Source organism: Acanthochromis polyacanthus, chromosome 2 (assembly GCF_021347895.1).
Source record: "Acanthochromis polyacanthus isolate Apoly-LR-REF ecotype Palm Island chromosome 2, KAUST_Apoly_ChrSc, whole genome shotgun sequence".
NCBI classification, from domain to species: Eukaryota; Metazoa; Chordata; class Actinopteri; family Pomacentridae; genus Acanthochromis; species Acanthochromis polyacanthus.
Window position 1 is genome coordinate 17,828,727 of NC_067114.1, and position 24,566 is coordinate 17,853,292.

A 24,566-nucleotide genomic window follows, 5' to 3' on the forward strand; every position below is an offset into this window, starting at 1 on the left:
CATCAAAGCTGATGTAAGAGTCATTCAGTCGTTTTAGTCAAAGAGATGCAGCTCAGGCTTTTTTTTTTTTTTTGCAGAAGTATGGAAAGTAGAGGAATTTGAAATTGAACATGGTGTAGAAGAGTGATAAAAAGGTGAATGATTAATATTTGATCTGTGTTTTCCCACAGATAGACTGAGGCTGACACTTTAAACAGTCACACTGAACTCTTAAAGTGTTGAGCTTTCCTAAATGTTTTCTTGATGTTGTTGAAAGGATTAAAAACAGAGACTGTGTTTTATTCAAATCAAACACAGTCTTGTAAAAATGAAACGCAGAGCCAATATATCGTTGAATAATCTGTTAGAAAACCCAGAGCGGCTGGTGTTTGTGTTGTAACATTAAACTAACATTACAGGTTACATACTGAAGGTCCACAGTTATCCTGCTCTTTTGATCTGGCTTATCCAAAAAAAGAGACCTAAAAATTTTCTGGTAATAATGTGAAAGTATTTCATGCTTTTAGATACAGTCAATCAGTGTGTCTGAAAATCCTTTGCATTTTACCTCGTCTACACAGTCCTGCTTGTTGTCCGTTCCTATAAATGTCAAGCATGCAGATCCAGATGTTCTGAATGTTCCCTTGAATGTTCCCTTAAGTCTTTCTTTCTTTCTTTCTTTCTTTCTTTCTTTCTTTCTTTCTTTCTTTCTTTCTTTCTTTCTTCTTCTTCTCTCTCTCTCTCTCTCTCTCTCTCTCTCTCTCTCTCTCTCTCTCTCTCTCTCTCTCTCTCTCCCTCTCCCTCTCTCTCTCTCTCTCTCTCTCTCTCTCTCTCTCTCCCTCTCTCCCTCCCTCCCTCCCTCATATCAGGTCACAACAGTCAAAGCCACGTCTGTGCTGTGTGATCTGTGAGAAGCTACAAGCCGAGTGGGGGGGAAAAAAACCCCCAAAACAAAACAACTCTTGTGACTAGATGTTCGTCTTTGACATGCAAGACCCAAGAAAGTGTTTTTACTCCCTCTTTAGATAGAACAAGGTACTTAAGAGATGAATAAAAGGAGTGTAACTCACACAATTATACACACATGACACACACACAGCTACATCATGTCAAGAGTCCTTTAGTGTCAGCTCGATCTCTACAACTTCCATTTGCCACTATCTCACTTTAGACACATGCACACACACATACACTCACACAAACAGACATACATGGTTTATCAATCAGGACTCGACGCTACACTTCCACTTCCTTCACTTCAGTTCCCAAGTGGGGAACCATTTTAAGCAGAGCATCTTCTGAAATGAGATCTTAGATAGCCCCAAATATGCCCACTCAGTGTGTTTTCATGTTCTGTTTGTGCCTTTATGTCTTAGAACATGTACTGTAAGTGCAGCCGCTCTTTGTGTTTGTGTGTGCCTCTAAAGTGTATTTTCAAAAATGTCATCCAACAACTGAATGTCATCAGCTTCACACTCACCCATACACATGCACACATGGAGACGACACAAACGTACGTCCTCTTACTCCCATTTTCTCTGTCCCATTTTCCAGACACCAGCATCTTATAAAACTCAACACATGCAGTATTTAGAGAAAGTTTGACCAGTAATTATCTTGCATATTTCATGATGTTCTGGAAGTTCCCTCTCTCACACAGTCTCTCTCTCTGCTGCTGCTTGCACTACTTCTGTTTCCCATCTCTTTACCCTCGCTGACATTTTATATGCACCATAATCTCTCTCTCTGTCTCCTTATCTGCAGCTGATCTAGCTGCTTTAAAGGACAGAGACCATCACTGAGTGTGAATGTAAGACCACACTTTAAAAATTGACAACAGTATTTCATTTTTTAGGGTTTCACCTTTTCCTTCGCACTTTTTAATACCTTTGACCACCTCAAAGCGAGCTTTTTTAAAAGCTCCTATGTGGAGTAATTGTTTTTTAACGTTTGTCAGAGATATAAAGCTACAGCAAACGTGGCTAACATGCTGCCCACTAGTGATGTTAAAAAGCCATCTTTCTGTAGCCTCTTTTTCTGTCATTATAGCTGATCACATCATACAGGTGTTGTCATTGACATATTTTCTGTTATCTGCTGTTTGCACAGGTATTTGAAAATGATTGGGGGTCATAAATAATAACACCACAGTAATCACTGCAGGAATTACTCAGCCTTGCTGTGCAGGTACCATTTATGACCCTCCATTATTGCCAAAGCATAATAAAGTGCTTTGGCAGTACGCCTTTTGTTTTCACTGCAGATTAGACTCTAGGCAATTCTGCAAGTCCCTTTCCTCACAGTTTCTGATCTGACACTATCCAAATGAATGAGACAGAGAGAGCAGGCCAATGAGAGGATGTGAGAAAGGTAGGAGAAGATAAAAAATGAAAATAGGACAATTTGATTGGGAGCTCTATTGATTTCAGTCTGCAGCAAAGGTGATACTTTCTACTTGGGGACAGAGGAAACAATTTGTGCACACAGAACTGACAAATTCATTTGGCAAACTTGTTTAAGAAGAGTAGCTAAATCTAGCAGATAAAGAGCATCTTAACCATTAATCTGGCCGTGAATGCGAAATATTTGTGCTTTTGTCCTTAACTCTGTGTTTGGTCTCTACCGGCTTCTGAGGAAAATATCTGAAACTTTAGCTGCTAAATGCTCCACTATGTTCTTTCACAAGGTAGTCACTAAATGTCTGCTGTTGGGTACTGAGAGGGCAGTGTGTTAGCAATGTTTGAGAGCTTTCCCACAGCATCCTGCTCTATGTGAAAATGATGCTGTGGTGCGAGAGAACCAAAGCATGTAGTAAAGTTGAGCCATACCTTGGAACTAAACCAATCTCCACGAAGCAGCACATTTGCTTGAAAATTCTGTGTGATTTCATTTTTGTCTGTGGCACCCTTTCATTTTGTTTTACAGGTTCTACATTCTAATTTGATGTATTGTTATTTCCATAAAAAAAGAGCTGTAATCAGAAAGTTTCTACTCCTGTTGCCCAAGAATGCCCACACTCATGCACATGCTGCAGGTGGGTTAGTGATTCTGTGACAGGTTGCAAATCACCATCATTAGCTGTGTCAAATGTGTTTTTGTATCCACTTGCAGGTGTGCATTTGTGATTTCACCGTGGACCTGCAGAAGTAGCATGGAGTCAAGGTCTACTCGGGTCTTTGGCAGGTCCAGGATGAACCTTCCCTCATGTTGAGCATCATCCCTTGTGGCTAGCATTGAGTCAACGGCTATGACCCACAGACTAAACAGCAGTTTTCACAGTGGAGGAGCCTGCAGCTTCAAAGATGGATGAAGGTGCATCAGGTCAGGAGCTCAACTGGAGGATGCCCGTCGCTGTCTCCTACATTCACTGGGTTGAGCACCAGGCCTTTGTCTTGCAGGGTAAGTTCATCTGTAACATCCTGAGTTGTCTAAAGACAAAACAAAAGCAAATTCCACTTATGAGATGATTTTTCAGAGACTGTTAATTATATCCACTCGTACAGTGGAGCATAGAGGAGCTCAGCCAATTGGCCCTGAAGCCTTGCTCCACTCACAACCCTCCCCAACCAAATTAGAACAGAAAACTCAAACAAACTTTAGTGCTATTAATCTTTAAGTGCAATCCAGCACAATACCTGACCGGTGGAACTAATTTAAACTGGAAAAAATATTAACTGTGCAGATTTATTAACCACAAGCTTCATATAGACTCAAATAAAGGCAGAAGGAAGTCTGTGTCAATTGTGCCCTCAAAAAAATAAGAAAAATAAATATTTTCTGCTCCATTGTAGAAAATCTGATGAAAAATAAAGATTTAGCTCCCTTATTAAAATAACATATAAATGCAAAGAATTTGAAACATCCGAGGACCGATTTATAATTCAATAGCTCCTTGGAGAGGAAACTTCCATTGCCCCGGAGGCAGAAAAATGTATCAGCGCATGCCAGAGCCAGAGAGAAAACCGTTTGATCAAAACATGAAAACCGTTACTCTTCCCCTTCATCATCCCCTCATTTGTTTTCTTCTTCTTGAGTTGTCATTTTGCTGTAATTATTTTATTGTTCTGTTTTTATTTAATTCATTTTTTTTTGGCTACACAAACACACACACACACACACACAGAATTCCACAAGCACATACAAATAGGTCTCATCATTATCCAAATTATACATCAACTGTATATAATTGCTTTGGCAATATTATGTGTGAACTTTCATACCAATAAAGCTCATTAATTTGGAAGGGAATAGAGGGAGCAGGGGGATGGGGGAAGGGATGAGGGTGGGAAGGGTCTGCAAGGAAACGCTCAGCTCGTCTGTCAGGAAGCCCTGACAACACAATCTCTCAGACCCCTCCCACCTCGCTCCCCGATTCTATTACCCAAGCAGTGATAAAATTTCCCAATGACACCCAGCACCATCGCATCTGCAAGAGGCACAGACAGAAGCATAAATTTAATGTACCAGCGCTGCATAGGATCTAATTGTTAATTGTTGTAATATCACATTACACACAGTGGGTGCTAACAGTTTGCACAGGCCTGTGGTGTGTATGTGTGTGGATGAGTGGAGAGGAAGTGGGAAAGCAAATTTATTTATCCGCACTGATCCAATATATTGGACAAGCCGGCCCAGGTTGGGTTTCAGAGAGACAGCCGCTATGTGTTTTGTGTGTATAGATGTTTGTACGTGCGTGACAGAGAGCTGAATTTCTTTTATAGAGGTACCCATAAACTGCAGTCCAAAATGATGACCTTACTTTAAATAAGTTGCACTGAAAATCATCGCTAAAACAAAGTGGTGCTTCTAAAATGTATGTTAGTAATCAAATAAAACTATCAAGTAAAATTGTTTCAAAGTATCATAAACCACTATTGATCCTGGAAAAGTTCCTGGCCCACAGTTAGATGCAGTAAAACAACTGAGAGGCGTTCAGTCACACCAGAGCTGTCTGTTGTTTTCCACTGCAGAGGTAACGTTCTAATCTTTGCTCATGGGACAGGCAGGCAGAGAAGTTGGCAAAATCATTTAAAAACTAATTTCAGGGAAACCAGTGATGTAGTGCCCACTAGGCGCTTTCATATAATACAATTGTTAGAGTTAATTTGACAGGATTTTCCCATAAAATAATCATGTGTGAACGAGAAGCCAATGCTGAAATAAGTGGTGAACCTGACTTAGGAAGGTTTGCTTGCTGAAGACCTTCGAGCCTCTTTATCACCTTTACTTTAACCTGATGGCAAGCTAACATCTGCTGAAGCTGCAGCAGCATCACGCTAATAACTTTTATTATAGATAAATATGTCTTATTCCACTTATGAAGATCATTTGGTGTATTGTTTAAATCATAATTTCTAATGCACGAAATGTGTTCAGTGAACTAGAACACATTTTAAAAGAGCCTGTTTGAAGTTGCTGTCGTTCTCTGTTCCCTGGCATGCATCAAATGCCAAATATCAACAAAACATGAAGTCATATGTGTTTGAATGGCAAAAACTGTTAAAATGATAAAAAGAGCGCTTCAGTACATCCAGGCCCTTTCACTCTTTGTGCTCATTATTGAGTTATGAATTTAATTTTAAAACTGAATTTTTTTTGCCCCATCAATCTATTTGCACTAACTCATAGTGCTAAAGTAAAAACATGTTTTTAAATATTTTTTTTGCAAGCTTACTAAAAATCAAAACCTAAAAGCTCTCATTGCCAAAAGAATTTATACTGTTTGTAGTGGCTCCAAACTGTGGTCAAGTCTGGTTAAGTCGTTTGTTTTGTTGTTGTTGTTCACAAGTCTTGAACTCGATCAGAGTCCCAAAGTCCCAAATTTGACACAGCTTGTTAGGACAAATACCAAGTGACAGAACTGACATGAAACTCTCTGTAGAATCCCATGACAAAACTGTGGAAAGTATGGAATTAAATCAGACTCATCAGATTTTGAATTTTAAAAGCTGTTGAATTTCTAATTTTGAATTTTGTTGCATCAAAATTATGTATGTGAATTGTTTTATATATGAATTTATCTCATCAAAATTTTAATAACCAATTTTCACCTTTGCTTTTCAATGGTTACAAATGCAGAGTCAACATTAAAGGTGTAAAAATTTGAATGTGAATTCTGATGAGCTAAATTCAGACATCAGAAAAATCCCATACATAATTTCGATGCAACACAAGTCAGAGTTAGAAATTCATCTGATGCGTCTCATTTGCGTCTGTAGGAAAGGCTTAAAAACATTTCTAAATCTCTGAATGTAACCAGGAGCACAGTGGCCTTGGCTATCTGTTAGATGGGAGTATTTTAAAAACCATCACGACTGTTCATAGAGCTTGCCATCCAGAAAAACTTCAAAACCAAACAAGCAGGTCCTTGATCAGAGATGTGACCAGAAACACAACAGACACTCCAAAAGAGCTTTGATCAACAATCTGGAGCTGTTCCTTCTACCAAGTGCAGTTTTTGTTTTAGTGTTAAACAAACCCCATGGTCTGCAGAGGGGTTATCTTATAGTAGAATTTCGTAGCTACAACTGAATGGGTAGTAGTTTCTGGTTGTGTTGACATTAAGGCTGCAGGTGAAGTTGTTGCTTTGGGCTGTTTCTCTGACAGCACAACCCTCACAAGCTTGAATGTAACTTTTGATCCATGCGCAGAAACCTTCTTATTTTTTTAAAACATTCTGCCTTGTTGTATCCAACTTCTTTTTCTCCATCTTGTACATGTTTTGGTTGTTGCCAATAACCTTATTTAATGGAAAACTGCTTTATTAGTAAAGTAATAAGACACCTTGTGATGAGCAACACATTTGGTGTGCACGTTTTAAGCTGTTTTCCATAAGCCTGTTTTGAAATCTGGATGGACTTTTCATTTTTACTCACCACTGACGCACCGTTGGGTGATATCTACTAGATTTTTAGAGAAGGCAGGTTTAAGGTTACCTTGGAAACTAAATGACTACCCAAAAAGCAAAACAAGATTTCTACCTGCTGCTGTGACCTGCATGCCTCTCTGCTGCTACTCTGTTGTCTCTCTCTGTCACACGTGCACGCATACACACACGCATGCACAGCTACACATGTGCCTCCATGTTGTCATGTGAGTGTTCAGTCCACAGAGACTGAACACTCCAGAATTTTAAAGCAGTGGCTGCTGCTTTTAAATCACTAATGGAAAACACCTGACAATCTCATCTGTCTACTTTTTATTATAGATGTAGAAGCGAGTGGACAGTCAAGATTGCGTCTATTTGTAAAAGGTCTTTCAGATAAGATTAAGGACATTATGTCGGAGAAATTGCCATTACATGCTTTGCTTGGATGTACAGTAGTGTCCAAGACCTCATACTGAAGATTAAAAACCCCAAAACACATAAAATATATGCTTACAGTACAAGCGTGTTGATGTTGGACGCTGGCAGCTAAGACTAATTGGAATGTCATTAGCTTTGCAGGTTTCTTTTATCATAAAACAAAGTCTTGATTAGACAGAAACACTGACTTAATCATGGAACCAGACGAAAGATGAAGTGATGCAAGTTTTGACAAAACATGTTTTGCTAAAACCATATACAAGACTTCAAATCCATCAAATGGATTTGGAGGTATGCCTCTAATTAAACATAAGTGTCACATATAACCAGCCATTGGAACCTGTCCTCCAGGGATCTTGAGTATCTGTAGGAAATTATAAGCAATCCATTAAATAGCTGACAAGATGAGTCACTAGAGGAAAGAGTTGGGGGATCTTCAGAGTCAGTAGGATTTAGCCGCTGGGAACCATGAATGTTCGTACCAAACATGTCATAAAAATCACCTCAAAGTGATCAGATATTTCATTCAAGTGGTGGACTGATCGACTAGCAGACACGCATTGCCACTTTAGAGAGCCAAAATAGCAACAGACAAATGGAAATAGATTTTAAAAAAAAAAAAAAAATGTCCAGATTCAAAGTCCAATATTCTGCAGGAGTGTCTGCCTGCAGGTCCCTGGCCTCCTGATTTCCAGCCTCTTACTCATCCTGCATCCAGATCTGAACCCCACAGTCTGGTGGCTGCCTGTTCAGTGGCCCTGCCTCGACCCCCAAGTCCCCGTCCTGCATTATCCTCGGTCCCAGAGGGGTTCTGTCTTTGCTGCAGGCCTCCTGTCTGTCCTCTTAAATGACTCCACCTGCCACTGGGCAATCCACCTGAGATCTGTAGTTCATCTGTTCTCCAGTCACCTTAATAATTCTGATTTCTGTCCATATCTAGTCTCCAGTACTCTTGCAGCAGTACTCATATCCCTGCTTCGCCAAACTGCAGTTTCCAGATTGTAATCTTGTTTCTTGTATCGTTGGTCTCTCGTCTGTTTTTGTATCCCACCTGTCTTTGAGCTTTGCCTTTGGTTGCTTCCTATGCTTGTCCGCCTTTATGATTCTACAAAATTGTTAAATAACCTCTTACAACCTCAGTCATCTGCTTGTGACTATTACCTGCTCTTTTCTGTGGTATGCTTTCAGGCTGTGTTGTGTGAGTTCACACATCGTATGAGCTGGCTCAAAGTTCAGTTCCCGCAGATTAAGGTTTACTCCCTCACCATCATAGTTCACAACTTGGTATTTTGAAGTTCATGTTCAGTTTTCTTTAATTCTCATTGAGCTGAGCTTTCCATCCTCAGCCCCCATTCACTGAAACCTTCCACCGGTTGTTGTATACCTGTAAATACTGTATGAATTTACAGTGGAAGTGCAAAAGCGAATCTATTGTAAACTTTGAAGCTTTTAATATATACATCCGTATACTTAGTCCACACCATTCACCTCGCAGAAGTAAGAAAGCAAAGTCTTTACTTCTCAGGGTCACCCTGCATGCCTACAGTACTCAGACTTATATTATTTCATTGCAAACAGATAAGTTTATGTTCATTCAGAAGCAGTGTTATGCATTAATGTGGTCTTTTAGCACAGTCATGCATACCACTTCCCTGAACCAAATCCTGACTTTAATACACTTCTCAGCATAATTTACTGACATTAACACTGTTATAGTGGATTTAGTGCATTTCCGCTTTCAATTTATACCTTCTGTTCTAACAATCAATTAATCAGCAAGCTCATTACTTTTTTTTGCCATATATATTTCATAACAAATATCCGCTGGGAAATCTGTTATTTAATCATGTAGGCACCTGTGGTTCTTGCGGTGCTTGTTGAAACACTTGCTATGTGTTAATTAGCTATAGCGAGATGGCAAAACAGCTAATATTTCATTTTGGTGTGAATATTTAATGAACGCTGCATTGTCATCGCAGTTTCATTTGTTAATGATGGGGTTCATTTATTTTAAGCAGTCGTTTTTAAGTTTTTTTAATTTTTTCGTGCATCTACCAAATTATAATGTGAAGGTAAACAATGGAAAGAGACATACTCTTAGTGAAAGATCAATGTTGTTTACATTGATATTGGTATGGAAGTATGCTCATGAAGGAAAAGAAATTGAACTTTCAGGAACAGAATAATTTGTTCTAGGGATGAGGTTAATCCATTATTAGGGTATATTTATATTTAATATACTTTATAGCAGATCAAATAATAATATCTGTACAGCTACGTCCAAGACGAAAACCCCCATCAAGGCTGCAGAAATGAATAATGAATTTGATCTGAAGTTTTCAAAAAGCAATATTTCACTGTAGAGGTCAATAATGGACCCAAGAGTTAATTGAGGACTCATAAAAGTTCAAACTCATGAAACGGTTTTGCTATTAAATTTCTGACATTTTCTTGCTGATGTCCGTGGTCTCTGTGGCTTCCATGAACTTACAGAGCATGTTAGCGGAATATGGGGTCATACAGAGCAGTTTTGCAGCCCTCTCTTAATGGCACACAGATACCACATAACTATATGCAGTTATTTTGCTTGCCAATTTAAAATAATGGCTTAATTCCAGGCATTTTTAGCTTTCAAAATGATCCGTTATCAGACCTGGTGCATGTCTTCAGCAGAACAAATTCAGTCTTCATGGCGGACGTACAGTCTCCATTAAGGCAAGTTGTTTACAGTTCAAATCAAGCAAATGCAAGAGTTATTTGCGAGTAACTCTATATTTGGTATGTAATTCACTCAGCAGCACACAATAGCTGCTGGCAGAATGGGTTCGTGGGCTCAACGGCGTCCGCATCATTTACAGGTCAGAGAGACAAAGAGAGAGAGACTGTTAGAGTAGACAACAACTTATTCAAAGCAACACCGGCTCCCAGTGGATTCATCTCTCCTTCTCTCCAGTCCTAATTGGAGAAAGAGATGTCACACTGTGATTGCTATTGGAAATTGAGACTCTCAGTCGATTCTCATCACTCTCCCATAGCTGATCAACGCCTGAATGGGAAGGTCTCATCTGATCCGTGCTTATTTATTGTAGCGCTCAATTAACACATGCTGGCTACAATCTCCTGGGTTGTTTTACATGAGTTGGATTTATATTGTCTCTCTACCCTTCTTTTCTATGTGGCAAGTTATTGTCTTTATTCATTTTTATTTTTTTATTTATTTTTTTATTGGACCTGTCTGGCTTGTTTGGTTCAAATACTTTCTCATAGAACAAGATTTTACCAACAGTTTTTTTTTCATCCACAGTGATCAGTCTCCTAGGGATGATTTTTTAATGTTTTTTTTTTTTTTTTACAGAAGACCAAAAGGACTACTGTAATGTTGTGCAGGGATTTTTGTTAATTTAGAGGTATCAAAGAAAAGGAAAGATCAAACCAAGATAGAAAGCAATTTACTTTGAATGCTGAGAAAGGTGCCTTAATTTACTAATTAAAAAAATTAATAAATAGATAAAATTAAAAAAATAATATGCATCTGTTCTGTTTGTATGGGTAGTAGGGGTTAGCCTTTGAAGGAATACCTCTATATTCTGTTTTTTTTTTTTTTTTTTAGCTGGTAGATAGCCACAGAGGCCTACATTTAGGAATCAACCAGGTTCCAAAGCTTTTGGAGACTGGACTTCTGAAGGGCCAGCACATCTTGTTTTCTATCTCTACTGAACACACGATGTACTCATGTGGTGGCTTTGCAAATGGAAACCATCTTTAACCAGAAATGCCTTTTTTTCTTCATACAACTCAATCGACACTGGGTTTCCCCATTCCGGGTACTCTCAAGGGTGGCACTTTTATTGGGAGCGAAGGTCCAGAGTCTAAACAAGCAAAGTCCTTATTACCTGATCTGACCTTTCGCTTGGCATTCCATAGAAAGCCAAGCTGTGTCTAAACAAAAACACTCTTTAGTTGCACATCAAATGTTGCAAATGAATACCTCCATTGTGTTTGGGAAAAAAAGGGATAAAGGGAAAATTCTGGCAGTAGAGCAGTTCAGTTTTTTGTCTCATTCCCACATGAAAAGACTACCAGAATAATTAATGAGCCAGAGTCCTGGGGGCAAGATTAAAAAACTAATTTGGAGCTCCATTCTGTGGAAGAATGACCACCCTGGTCAAAGTCAGTGTTTCTGACCTGCCTCACAACTATGTGAGTGGTCAAATCTGAACCAGCACCTAAGATGAGCACACGGGGGATACTGAAAGGGGAACAACACTCAACATGACTGAGTTGAAAGGGTATGTTTGGGATTTGATCTGTTCCAAATATCAGATGAAAACTGTTTCCCTCACTTGACCTCAGTTCCAGTGTCAATTGCAGACAGGCACAATATTTGAATTCCTATTATTTCGTAAGCCATTTCAAGAAGGACATTCATGCCTGACAGACACTCTGGGCAAACAGCCAGCTGCAGCTCGGACTATCTGGAAGATAACCCGCCTTTCTGTGAGGTAATTGACTGTGTGGATGACTATTGCAAGGATTCCATTGACCTGACTACCATCAATAGAGGCATTTTGCGGAAAGTATGTCTCCACTAGTAACCACACACACATGCATGCACACATACACAGAGGCTGATGGCAACTGCACATCTAAGAGATGGGAATGTAGAGACCTAGACAATCTTTGTGGCAAATCATTATTTATTAATGGCTGAGTCTGATTCACACACAACATTTGATGTTGAAGCAGCAATGCCGCTTAGGGGGCGTGATGGGTTTTCAGGCCGAGTTGATACAGTTAGTGGTTTATCTATGAGGTCAAAAGACGAGAACCGACATGTCTCTCTGCTGATGATTTTCTGTGTAAATTCTGCTTTGTGGACAGTCTGCCCTTTTTGCTAGCTTATCTCAGGATCTGCTGGCTGGCAGGTCAGGCTTTGAGTGAGTCTGTGCGTGTATGTGTGGATGGCAGAATTACACTGGGTTAGATGGACGGAAGAATGCATAGCTAATCAGAATAATCAGTCTCTCTTCTCTCTCTTTCTCATGCTCTACTCGTTACAATGCAGAATGCAAAGAGCTGACCCTCAACATGCCACAGAGCAAGGATTATCCCCCCAGGGGTCAGCCTCTCCAATTTACTGCCTTTTCTCCTCCTCCTCTGCCCTGCTAACAGGCCTATATGGGGAGAGAGAGCATCAGAATAGACCCATAATTGAAAGGGAGTGAAGAGTGTTGACTGCTTGTTTGTTGTCAGGGAATAAGGGCAGAGAGGGCATCACAGAAAAGGAAGGGGGTAACAGCATGGGCAGGAGAGAAGTGACTGTTTTGTTAGCCCCAGACTCCTCTGCTGTCAGTGTGGGCAGAAAGAGCAGAAAAGCGATTTGAGGAGCTGAAGCTGCTGTGGTTCCTCCAAGAATTTCTTTTATCCAGGCAGAAAAAAAGACATGATTCCTGCTAAAGTGTAGTCTAGAGTCTTCATTCTGCACTTACCACACTCTCTGGAGCTGCAAAGACTACCTGACTGCACTGGTCCTACTTATTCTTTTCGTCTGCCACAACAAGATGCTAAGACAATGAGATGCTGAGAGATGCACAGATTTTTTTCAGTGTAATTTCCTTTCATCATGGCCAATGCTGAATAAGTGATACAAAAAAGTTTAAATAGAGGGACTTCCAGAACAACTGATAGAGCTGATGAGTTAGTTCAAAGTAGGACATAGACTGAAGTGATTCATGATTGTGGTACAGATTTGGAAGGATGCATTAATCTTGAAATGTGCACACAAAACGACATGAATACACAGTCGATGAAACCTCTTGGTGTTCGGTAATACTGTTTTAAATTCTAGTCTGATTGTTTCTATTCAAGATTGAATGAAAACTTTAGATAGACTGACATGACGACGTGGACCAGAGGGAATTTGAATACATGAAGTTTACTAGCACAGTCACAGATTGTTGTTTAAGTAAAATATTCTTTCTTTTTTGTTGTTAGCATTCAAAGACATTGAGCTATTTGAGCAGGGACTGCAGCCGTGAAGCTTTAAGGGAAGTAAATCCTGTACTTCGGAGGTTATCAGAGTGTAAGGCACATGTCTACAGAAAAAGGAACTCCTTACAGGTTGTTTGACGTACTTTAAATGATGCCAATTTCTTAAATGAAAACAAATACACTATATAAAGAATACGTATAATGCTGTCCACAACTAACTGAAATGTCAGCACGTAGGAGATGTAAAGGGATGATTGGGGGCTTGTATCATGTTTGTCTACAAGGTGTGGATAGTAAACCTTCTAATTAATACATAGTTGTATCTCTGTTAGTTCTAGACTATGGATCACTAATACCACCATGCTGCTTTTAAAAGCAAGTGTTGCATGATTTTATCAGCAATAGCTGGTTTGAAAAGAGAGGGAATAGGATTTTGTTATGATGTTATCATACTCATCCCACACACATTTGGATTGGTATGTGGGCTGCAAGCAGATAACACCTCTGCTTAGCTATTTTGATCTTCAGGTAGCAGGAAAGACTTCATAACTATGTTAATTCTTGGCCCGGATGACATTTTCAACAGGATACATATCAAAAAAGGAAATGACTTGGTCTTAAAATTTGATGTGGAATCAACTTGGTGGTAGTTTTTTAATAACTTTATGCAGAGACTTTGTGCCACCAAACGGTTGTTGCGCTATTCCCATGAGGACCGATTCACATTTTGCATTCCCTTGCCCCTAACCTTAACCTCATTCTAACTCCAACCCCAAAAACCACTTCCTAACTGTCAACGACCAGTCTAGAGGTCTCCACTGGTTGATGTTCAGTCAGTTTAAAGCCCCCACTGACCTATAAAAACCGAAACCCACACACACACGCAATGTTCGACCAGACGGTATCTTATCACTGGATTTATCGACCCATTGGACGTACGACTGTCTAATAAGCTAAGGATAAATGATAAAACAAGCCAAACAAACAAAGAGATTAGTCCTTGAGTCCTCACAAACACAGGCTTGTAAAAGAATAACACTTTTGATCCTCCACTTGTTAGTTTGGAGCAATGTGATTGAATACCTTCTTCTAATAAAAACTAAAAATTTGGCGAGTCAAGGAGAGAGTAAGGAGACAGGGAGAAGACATTAGAGCTGGTCCTACACGACTGTTGCAGTAATGATAGTGCTTGCCGGTGGGCAAACACACAGAGAGCGCTGTGTGTTAGCAGCAAAGAGAGGATAATAGCACGGAGAATTATTAGACAGATCCTAGCAGTCTGCGTTTGAGTCAATTCTTTAGTCTTATTACACACTGCAGGGGGTGGAGGAAGAGGCGTTGGGAGGGAGGGAGATTTAAACAAGTAATACTGCATTACACGCATTAAAGGGTGACAGTAATTACTTATACCACTCAAACGGAGGCATTAGACAGCAAAACACAAGCTGTGCACCCATTTTCATCCTTTTTCCTCTTTCTCCTGACTGTCGCCTCCTTTATCACCTCTCTCCTTACCTTCCTCCCTTATTTTCCCTAATGCTTTCCTCTGCTGCACCCCCACTTCTCTTCTCTCTCCTCTCACCTCATCTCACTGTGTCTTTCCTCTCTTCCTTATCAGGGCAGTGGCGGCTGCCTGGGTAATGAGGATCAGTGTTGTTTTAAACATGAAATGGTGAGGGGGCCCGGCGGGGCGGAATCAATAAGAGCCATTACCTCTCCTCTCTAATGATGCAGCCTCCATCCCCCTCCTCCTCCTCCTCTCCTCTCGGCTCACACCACCCCTTGTCTCAGCCCATTCCTACTCGCTATCCGATATCGGATGGGAGGAGGTTATGAATTATCGAATCCCAAGGGCAATGTGCCTCGCCGCCAATTACCCAGTGAAAAATGACCCTTTCTTGGATGTAAGTGTGTGTGTTTGCGCGCTGATGTGTGCATATGGGGTGGGTGGAGACTTTGACATGGACCGGCTGGTGTCACACGGCTGTGGACAGCTATACCTCCCTTGTCTGTCTCTGTGCCCTACACACACACACACTCACACTCCACTCACGCACTCTCATGCACGCACGCACACACACACACACACACACACACACACACACACACACACACACGCACACAGTTCTGTACATTGTAACTAATGATAGCCATTTTTTTCCTTGTTTGTTTTTTGGAGGCTATACAGGTGCAACAAATGATCCATCAGCTTTAGAAAACAACTGAATTTCTCTTGTTGCTGCTCTCTATAATATAAGGAAGGCCTCTTTAACTGGTGCTGATCAGTTATGCACAACACACCACAACATGAACACATAGCAAACATTATACCAAAGCAAATGAGTCTACTTCTACACCAGTTATTAGCCATCTGTCAGTGGTGCACTTTTCCATGGTACTGTAACCCATCTGTTCTTCTGTTTGCTCCCTTTAGCAGTTATGGTCATTAAAAATAATAGCAACTTTTGTGTTTTCAAAATAGTTTGTTTCAAACAATGTCAGGGAGATGCCCTCAAGGAAGGCAGAGTTCTGGAAGGAGGAACCTGAGCGAAAAGGTCAAGCAAAGAAGAGTATCGTGTTGCAAATGTTGTGTGTACTGTGGACAATTATGCAGCAGTGATTCATGTCCAGTGCCAGTATTGAAATCCCATGACGGTAGTGGTGTTCCATTGATTTAGTTCAGTGAAGCAAAGTTGTGGATGACCAGCGGTTGGTCTGTAGCAAATCTCAGCCCTGTCTGAACCATTCTTTTGTTGCCTGTGATCAGATTTTTTCGGAAGAATCAATGTATTACACTGGCAGTGCAACCCTGTCTCCCAAAAATGATGTTCCTATGTAATTAAACTGCATTTACAGTTTGAAAGAGATGGGATTTCATTTTGAAACAAATTGATTTTGTCACGGAAAGAAAATTTTAATAAATGATACAGTAGGAAAGGCTTCCAGTTTGAAATAGGAAAACTGTCCACATAAGGAGGTATAGCAAAAGGACTGTCATCCAGGACAATGGGTTTAGTTTTTGCTTGTCATTTAGTTTCGACTTTTAACTTACTGTTAAGAGAGGTTTTGGCACCCAAACTATAGGTTTATGAAAAATCATGCTTAAAATAACGTTTCCTCTCCTTTTACTGGGTTCCCTCTAATATGTAATTGTTTGTCTGTAAAGGAGTGACAGAAAAGTAATAAAATAAATGAGAGATATGTTAATTAGAAGCATGTTTGTGATACGTCACAAACAAACATAATCTGGCCAAAAATACATTTCTCTCAATAGTCTCAATTAGTTTTTTAGGAACCTAGTTTTTCAGAGACTCTGCCAGGCAGTGATTCGTCGAAAACTGAATCGGCGAATGCAATCTGGTCTTTGCAGAGAAATACAATGTTGATGTTTTGCAGAGCAAATACATTCAAATCAATTCAGACATACAAAAAACACAGAAAGATTATGTGCTAAACCTTTTTCCTTGAAAACAAACCCTTTAAGCTTCAGTGTACCGCCGGCGGTACACCTACTAATTTGCATAGGAATTTCAAGAATGTCCGACGGGTGCAAACGCGATTATACAAACACTATACACCGATGGAAAGCTTAGATTCTCATGAATCCGCCGGTATAAACCACTTTCAGATGCGATTACCACAGCGGGTGAGAAAAACACATTTGTCCGACAAAAACAAATATTCATCCATCCGTTCTCTATACACGGCTTCAAAGCACACAGCGCGACTCACATTTCCGGGTTTATTATTACACACAAAAAAAAAGATTCCACAAAAAACGGCCATAATCCAACTTTTTACATCAGATGACACAAGCCAGTAAACTTATTTTATCCAAAACATGTCCTGAAGTCGGTATAAAATCCCCGAATCGGTCGTTTTCAAGGAAATGCACCTCCCGATGCGTGTCCAATATTCCCCGTATTTTTCGTAATTTTTTTTATTTAAAAATAGAATATTAGCGATTTTTTGTACTGAAAACGGCTGGAATTGACTGAAGCTTAAAGGGTTAAATATCCTCTTTACAGGCCTGCAGACTCTCTCTGACAGAGAAGTGTCCTGAAATTTGAATGCTCCGACTGGACCTACCAAACCTGTTCAGTACGAGCTCTATATCCCGCACTTGACACCCATTTTTTTCATATGACTGAAGGAGCAACACAATAAATGAGGAGATGACACATGAGTGGGGATGGCCTCATGCCCCCCTGTTCCAACACTTGCCTCAGTCTACTGAATGTGGGCAAATTTGTTCTAGCATCTTTTTTTTTTAGCAGCAGTGTATTAACTTCAAATATAGCAAGCGTAAATATTTATACTAACGATGCAAATTAACATAAAAGTGGAGTTAGTCAGGGTGACTGGGACATGTTGCCTCTCAAATTCGATTCTGAGAGGTGCGTTATCTTACAAGAAAGTACAGCTGGACTTGAAAAAGAAGTATCCTCCCTGCTGGGTGCATTGCTGCCTGTTGCATCTCTCCCAGTTTGTGTTGACTTTAGAAGTTAAACTAATATAAATTTATTGTAAGAAACATCTCATTCTTTTTCTAAGATTTTTTTTTTTTACCACTTGATGACACCCTGCAGGTTGCGGTATATTGTTGTAATGTTTGTTCTGTGTATTTAGACGAGAACAAGTGTCATCTTTTAAATGTCTGAAATTTTAGCCTTTAATTTCTCTCAGGGATTCAGAATAGAATAGAATAGATAACTTTGTCTGTTCCAAGCAAAAACAGAAATTCATCTTTTAAAAACCACACTCAAACATTTAAAAGGCCCTCACAGATTAAAAACACAGTACAATAAATAAAAACAAACAAAACACACAAAATAACTAAAAACACAGTGTGGTCTATTTTGTGTTATTGCAGATTTCTTGTCAATGCTTTTCCTGGCTAGTGGGGTTCTGTAGCATTTGTCTGATGGCAGAAGCATGAAGCAGTGGTGGAGGGGATGTGAGGGGTCCTCAGTCATGCGGGTGGCTTTCCTCATCACTGAGCATCCATACAGTTCACACAGGTAGGGGTTGGGCTGTTTGAGTAATTTTACTAGCTTGATATATTATTCGGGAGAGTTTTGCTTCGTGTTTGATGGCGAGGAAGTTGAACCGGGTTGAGATGTTATACTGTAGGTGAGGATGGATTCGATGAGTGATTTCTAAACGAGGGTTAAAACGTCTTTGCTGATATTAAAATAACTGAGCTTTCTGAGCAGGTGGAGCCGATGGAGAGAATCCTCTCCTCTCTCTGCAGCGTCCACTTTGCATCCTTGTCTGTGTGTGGACGTGTTGAGCTGTCAAGTTGCGATGCCTGTTATCATGTCTACTTACCAGAGTTATATTGCTTTGCTTTTGCCCAGTGCCTCTGCTACACACACACACACACACACACACACACACACACACACACACACACACACACACACACACACTGAACACACACACACACACACACACACTGAACACACAATGAAATTACTGCCAGTCTCAAGTGTATCTTTTCTGTCCGTTTAGCTGTTTCTATGTGGGAAAGTGCTTGGCGCTGATATACAGCACTTTGAGCTCTGATTGAATTACACTGATGGGAACATCAATTACAGAGCATGGTACCAGAAAAAAAAAAATTTAACCAAGCACCTCGGATCATGTTACAGTCTGCAGTACTCTGATGGGGTGCCAAAATAATAGCCTTGGCAGACAGTACATTTAAAGGCACCGACAGCGATTTTATTTTTCTCAAGATGTTACTAGCTGGAATTTTTTGTTCATAACAAGCTCGGTGTCATGGGTATTTCATATTTAAGCCTTGTACTTTTTCCAGAGCTCCGCTGTGTATTCATGCAATTATTGTAATTTTCTAATAATTTATACAAAAGCACAGAATATCAACCTCACTATGCTCCTGTTAAATGTCAACTTGTGACCTCAGTATTTTGCAAGGTCTAGTTATTGTCCACAAAACCTCTGTATTTGCAACATTAACTACAGCTACCCTTTTTCTTTTCTTTTTTCATTATACAGTAAAATGAGATGCTTTCGTACAATAATAAAAACATGGGCCTTGAAAAGTTCAGCAGGCAGTCAACCCCTCCTTCTCCTATTTTGCTTGTTTTTTTGTCTTGCACTTTCACAAATATAGTTGGACGTGCACACCATTCACCTTTTTGCTTGAAAATGTTTTATTGTTACCCTTCAATAAGACAAAATTACACTGTAATGTGAAAGCTGTAATATAATGTGTTGCCTTTTTTATTGTGAGGCAATACCACTTAGGCTATCGCTACCTTCATTTTGCTCTTTTATGTATTAGTTTCACACTACAGCTATAGTTTCAGTGGTTAGTTATCTGCGAAGGCAGTCACCGAATGCATCCAGCAGTGTCTTCGATAAAATGACCCTGCTGCATAGACCTTTGGTATTCTGTAACACAGCAGATGATTTCTCTGAAAGACGAGGATTTGTTTTTTCAGGTTCACTCACTGAATGTAAAGATGCCAAAGTCTGAAATTTCCAGGTACTGTCCTGAAATTTGATGTACTCTGTTGTGCTTTGGGTGGTGCCTTTGTTAGGACTTCAAACACACCATGCTACCTTGCTATCAATGACAACAAAGCAGAAATCGTGAGTGACAACACGGTTTAAAATACATACAGCTTATAAATTCACTGCATGAAAAACCTCTAGTTCACCAGCAGTTAAATGCTGGACAAAAGAGTGTCTTACATAACATTTTATACAGTAATATGTGTAAAAAATGTCCTTGTCATGCTCACCATGCAGCCCCACCCAGCTACTAAACAGTTGTACATCTGTGTGAACCTGCAGTACATTCAAAAACTGAGGCTTTGGCAAGTGTAGTATTTTATTGTTGTCTGTTCACTTCTTTGTTGGCTCGCTACCTCCCCTGCAATTATTACTCTTCTCTGAATCCTTCAGCAATTCTTTGGGAAAAAAAAAATCAAAACACTCTGTTTTATGTAGTGGGATGAATGTGTGTGTGTGTGTGTGTGCGTGTGTGCGTGTGTGTGTGTGTGTTTCAGTGTGGCTCCAACCCAAGGTTGTTCCTACAACATGTTGTCTTTCGAGATTCATTGCCTTAAGCAGCAATGATGCGCTCTCAGCAAGACATGCCAAAGACTGCTGGCTGTAACCCAATATGGGGGGCAAAAAGGGAAGGAAGGAAGGAAAGACACAGATACTTCAGCCAGATCCCATGATTTTGTTTACTCTGAATAAAAGATTCATTTGAATTGAGAGTGCCGAGTAATTACCGAGTGTCTTGATTCTGTTTAGAAATGTCAGATGAAAACCCCCAAATGTTTGCCGCTCACTGTTGCCCAGAAATGATTGAAGTGTACAAATGTTACCACCATGTTTGGCACGGAACAATCTGCGTTAAAAGTTTACTCTTCTAACAACTTCTTTCCCAGTGATCATGATTTTGTTTCAGCTGAATAACCAAATAGTTGACTTCAAAAAACATTCTAAGTATACTTTTCATTTCTCTGTGCTGCCAAGATCTACAACAATCAAGACTTCCAGTTTAAAGACCGAACACTTGGAAGAAGTTAAATCTAAAGTTTTCAGGATTTTGCCATCGCACAAGTAACACTTTTAGATGGTTGGTGATGTAATGCAATAGAGCTTATTTTGGGATTTTAATTCTTGAAAATGTGTTCCAAACTGTCATGCGGGATTAATTAACAATGCTTGTCTCAGCAGAATTATTCAGCCTGTATAGAAGGCATTCAGAGTACAGTAAGAAAGATCACTTTGAAGTTTAACATCAGAGACTTTGACTACCTGTAGATTACACAGATGGACATTTGACTGGAGGGTTGCTGGTTCTAATTTGGATCAATAGAGAAAAGTGGCCACTTAAACACAATGATAAATGCACTTCATGGATTCAGCTATTGATGTTCTTTTGAGATGCTGCACTCTGCGTGTGCGTGTGCGTGTGCGTGTGCGTGTGTGTGTGTGTGTGTGTGTGTGTGTGTGTGTCATATCACTAATTAAGTACAGGAAAATGAATCCGCTGCAGATAAGACCAAACTTGAACTTGACCAAACAAAACATTTGGATACAACTATTGTACCACAAAGTAAAGAATAAGAAAAATACATATCTGGTTGAGCTCTCACTTAGCTTTACGCTGAGGTGAGATGCAGAGGTTAATGGTCTGTGGGATATTAATGTCGCACTATGTGCTGAGATTATGCTGTAAAATGGATTACAACTGCATTGTATTTAATAATATACAGCATAAACATTCACACATGCCAAGTATCCTGAAACTGCAAAAATCCTCCCACTCAGTACTCCAAGCAGGCTAAAGAAAACATTAACCAAACTGATAATCATCAGCGATACATACTCAAGGTTAAAACATGGATTTATTTCTGTGTCACATAGAATTATGGGAATCACAAAGGGAGTCACACCATAAATGATTTCGTTTAGTATCCGTCGATCAAGGACTCTACGGTATTATACATTTGCAAGTTCACATACGGCTGTTTTTAAGCTGCATGACTGCATTGACTGTCCTTGCTTTAATTGCTTCTGGTGAAGAGCATTTTTTAATTTAAATTTAAAGAGTACAAGCTACATGTAGCTGCTGCTTTGTATAAATAAATTTACTAAAATTAAGGACATATCCTTTGCTTCAGTGACAGATTGTGAGCTCTACTCTGAAAAGCATGTTGTTTGATATTTGTCTATTTCATTTTTTGCAGCTGCACACAGAGGAGCAACCAACACCTTCATGGAGAAGCCAGATACACAAGGACTCTACGCACGCTCATTTCAGACCCTCATCACCACACACGGACACGCGGAGCATAAAAGCTCACGCACAGGGTGGAGGTGAGCTGAAACACGCCCTCCAGTGGCCTCATCGGGAACCCACACGAACAACTCTGCTGCCTGTGAATGTACAGAGATGAAGGAGGAGGCACTGTAAATCTGTTTGCGTGTTGTGGAGAGTGTGCGTGCGCGCGCGCTTTGAGAGGGGTTGTTCAACAGTGCTGCTTTGACTGTCATAAATAATTGGTCCACACAGAGGGGTGGTGATGTTAGTGGCTCTTCCATCAATCCCCCCCCCCCCCCCCCCCCCAAAAAAAAAAAAAAAAAAAAAACTTTCTGGGATTTCATTTCTAATTGGCATCCGCGTTTGGTGACACTGCAGCTGGCGAACTCCACCAAAGAATCGACAACAGGGGAAAATACGAAAGCAGCTGCTGCTTGTTCGGCTTTTACAGACATCCTGTGGCACGCGAAAGGGTGGAAAACCTGTTCCAGAGTGACCAAGAGAGGAAGGAAAGGAGAGAAGGGAAGCAATGGAGTTCTTCTGACAACCTGTTCTGTGTGGAAGCTGTGAGCGCATCTGTGTATAAGTCTCTCTCTCTCTCTCTCTCTCTCTCTCTCTCTCTCTCTCTCTCTCTCTTTTCACAGACAGAGGCGATCGTTCTCAGTCTGCGCACATATTCCACTTGGCCAGCATCACTTGGAGCCCACAGACACAGCGCTGATTGAACGAGCGGAAGGGAGCTCATTTTCAGAGCGCATGATTGTGTTAGAGGGGTCTTCACTAGACTGTCACCGGGCAGAAGGAGAGACAGTAAAGCCATCCCAACCACGCCTTTCAGAGTAGCCTAAATAATCCACACAAGTGCAGACTGGGTGTGTAGGATTCTCCCCCAACTGGTCTGGGTTGAGTGTTTTGTTTTTTGTTGGAGGAAAAGTGATTCTTACTTCCATCTTTGGGAGGAGAGACTCTGTGGAATCGAGCAGCGGTGAGACTCCGCTGACCGCCTCTCAGTGCGTAAAATAAAAGTTTAGCACACCGAGGAGATTATTTCAGAGGTCTGGGAGCTCGGCAAACTCCACATTATACTCTACGGGAATTGTTAAAAGCTCCAATTGGACGCTCACTGGAGGAGGATATATAACTTTTCAACTGGTTTTGTGGAGAGGCACGGAGGCGGGTTGACCGAACGGAGAGCGGAGGAATCCTCGTTGCTGAGCCGGGAGCAGTGCGCTCTGCGCCGGGGAGCAGACTGACCCAAAGGACGGCACCTCGGAGACAAGGTAGGGGCGTGATAGTAACTCCGTGGCAGCACAGAGACAAAGATTTTAATTTCTGTTAGGATGCTGTGTGATTTATGTATTTTCTTTTCATGCACGTGCCTTTTTTTTTCAAGAAACAAACGTGCACATATTCGAGAGCGCATTAAATCAAGCAGCATTTTCAGCTCCACCCGAGGCTACACAGTTAAAGTTAATCATGCTTGCACTAATTGGAGCTAATATGCCCCACCGATGGCATCTAAATTGTGGGATTGCCTTTCCGTATTCCTGCCCGTGCAGCCAATGCAAAGATGTCCAACTACACGTCAGCGTAATGCAGGACATTAACTCACATACATCATATAAGCTCATGAAACTTTGATCAGTCCTCGCTTTGTAATGCAACCTGTCAATGCAGAGCCATTACGCAAACGCGTGCGCCAGTCGTCGGAGGAAACCCTCACGCTCGGTCGGAAGACTCACACAGAAGGCTCTATTATCTACCATTTTCCGCAGTTTTACGAGCTGTGCAGATAAATCACAGCAACATGTGACCACGAAAGGTTTTTTTTTTTTTTTTTAAAGGCTGCCATGCATTTTAAAACATGCTGCAAATGGAAACACGGACAGAAAAAAGTGGATTTTTCATGCACATGATTCGAACTCTCACCTCCCTTCCGGCGTAGGAGTAATTGTACTGATGTGAAGGTAAAGGCTTGTCTGTGTCTGTGTGGGTGTTTTGGGATCTAAAGTGCATGACCCCCACTTGTTGTAGCGGCTCCTCCATGAATACTGCAGTCTGAGTGTTCCTCCTGTCCTGACTCCACCTGCGCCAACCTCTGCGTCTCAGCGAGCGGAGCGCAGCGCGAGTTTAGTCCCGCCAAACAGCGACAAATCCACAATCCTGTCAATCTCCAATTCTCTGACACACACGGCACCGCTTGTAAGCTTTTCCATAATCCACGATTCGTGATTGAATTACGCGCCCTTTAAGTTGAATGAGGCGGTGGAGGTTGTGCAGCGGGGGATAAATTGCTCTGTAATATTACTTCCAGGGCTTAGAGGGGGTTGAAGGAGACATAGTTTGAACATGTAGAAAAAGCAAAACAATTTAAAATACCTCTCCTGTTTGGGTAGCAGTCACTCAGCTGCCACTTCTTTTCCCAATCACACTTCCAGGCTGTTCCCGTCTGTGCGTCAAGTTCTCATCTCTTTCTTT

At 40.7% G+C, this 24,566-nt stretch overlaps 1 protein-coding gene and 1 long non-coding RNA gene across 4 annotated transcripts in view; one reads left to right on the forward strand and one right to left on the reverse strand.

The window, feature by feature from the left end:
* Positions 1 to 1,083: 1,083 nt before the first annotated feature.
* On the reverse strand, positions 1,084 to 24,549 carry LOC127530772 (uncharacterized). The gene is made up of 2 exons (XR_007937413.1): positions 24,018 to 24,549; positions 1,084 to 3,407 (listed from the first exon to the last, which is right to left on the reverse strand). It is a non-coding gene; the product is annotated as an uncharacterized LOC127530772 (long non-coding RNA).
* LOC110961457 (MAM domain-containing glycosylphosphatidylinositol anchor protein 1) overlaps positions 22,463 to 24,566 on the forward strand; it is a 193,996-nt gene continuing 191,892 nt past the window's right edge. For 2 of the 3 annotated variants that reach the window (XM_022209079.2, XM_022209087.2), the window contains exon 1: positions 22,463 to 23,368. The gene's annotated coding sequence lies outside the window, so the exon portion shown is untranslated. Of the gene's footprint in view, positions 23,369 to 23,793; positions 24,056 to 24,566 lie in introns of those variants that run through there. The other variant, XM_051938119.1, reaches the window with a different exon arrangement.